A 1,282-nucleotide genomic window follows, 5' to 3' on the forward strand; every position below is an offset into this window, starting at 1 on the left:
TTTTTTCAGTTGACACCACCTATTTTGTCATGTCCCTCATGGCCTTCTATGAAAGTGTACTTGGGATATGAATAATAAAATTAGAAAAAAGTCCATACATTTTGCCATTCTCATAAATATCTATCTGTGCTTTTTTGCTGGTCATGTTTTTTTTTTAAAGTAAATTCATGATTATTCATTAAAATCATATTATTTAGTTCCGAACCTCAGTAACCCCTCAACCCCGTTACACAAATCATTATCCCCCATTAAAAATGATTAACTGATCCTTATGTGACATCATTAACAGGAAGTGACATCATATAAGTCTTCTGAACAACATTGTGGGCAGACATAGGCAAGTTCCCACCTTCTTTTATAACTATAACTTATTAATATTGTGATATTGTGGTTGTCAAGCTTAACGACTCAACCCTGTTACATCAAATAAAGATAGAAATCTATTACTTGTGAAAATGATCTTTTTATTTCAACAATATACATAATTTCTTAATATCATGCATGCCTTGGGCTCTCCTGTTATTCACTACATTTAGAGCAGTGGCCATTTTGAGCAAAAAAATCACAACCCCGTCACACTCAACCCTGTTACTCATTCGATCATAACGGGGTTGTGAGATTGTGATGGGGTTGTGTTTTTAACACTTTGGTTTTGAATTTATTCAGTAATTTAAATGAATTATTATATTTGATCAAGAGTCTTATACCACATGCATATGTTAAATGTAGTAATGTCCATGTTAAAGCTGTGTGTGCATATGTGGGTTCTGCCTAGACTTTCACATCTCAGTGTTCAGTAAATTGCTCTGAAAGAATATTTGTCAATATCAATTTAAACACCTACAGACATCTATGAGTATCGTGTACTTGGCACGCCTAAATGCTGATCCTATAAAAAAGGGAGAAATACCTGCAGAATGAACGCCAGAGATGGAGAAAAAATTTAAAGACAGGGAAAAAGAAAGGAAACAATGAGTTAAGTGAAAGACAACAGCAGCTGAAGCATAGAAAGTGGAGAGCAGCTTACAAAAGAAGCAAGGAGAGGAGAGAAGCACTGAGGAACTGGAAGAAGTTTGAAACAACCAGGGCTATGTTTCCCAAAAGCATTGTAAGCTTAAGTTGATTGTAGCGCCACTGGTTTCAATGGGTCTACGATGTACCCAAGTTTATGATGCTTTTCGGAAATGCAGCCCAGGACTCTTCCTAGAGCTGATGGCCTTCTGGCCAAACTGAGCAATCGATGGGGAAGGGCTTTGGTTAGACTGGTGACCAAGAACCTGAT

This window comes from Sinocyclocheilus grahami, unplaced genomic scaffold (genome assembly GCF_001515645.1).
Source record: "Sinocyclocheilus grahami isolate Dianchi unplaced genomic scaffold, SAMN03320097.WGS_v1.1 scaffold617.1, whole genome shotgun sequence".
Classification (NCBI taxonomy): domain Eukaryota; kingdom Metazoa; phylum Chordata; class Actinopteri; order Cypriniformes; family Cyprinidae; genus Sinocyclocheilus; species Sinocyclocheilus grahami.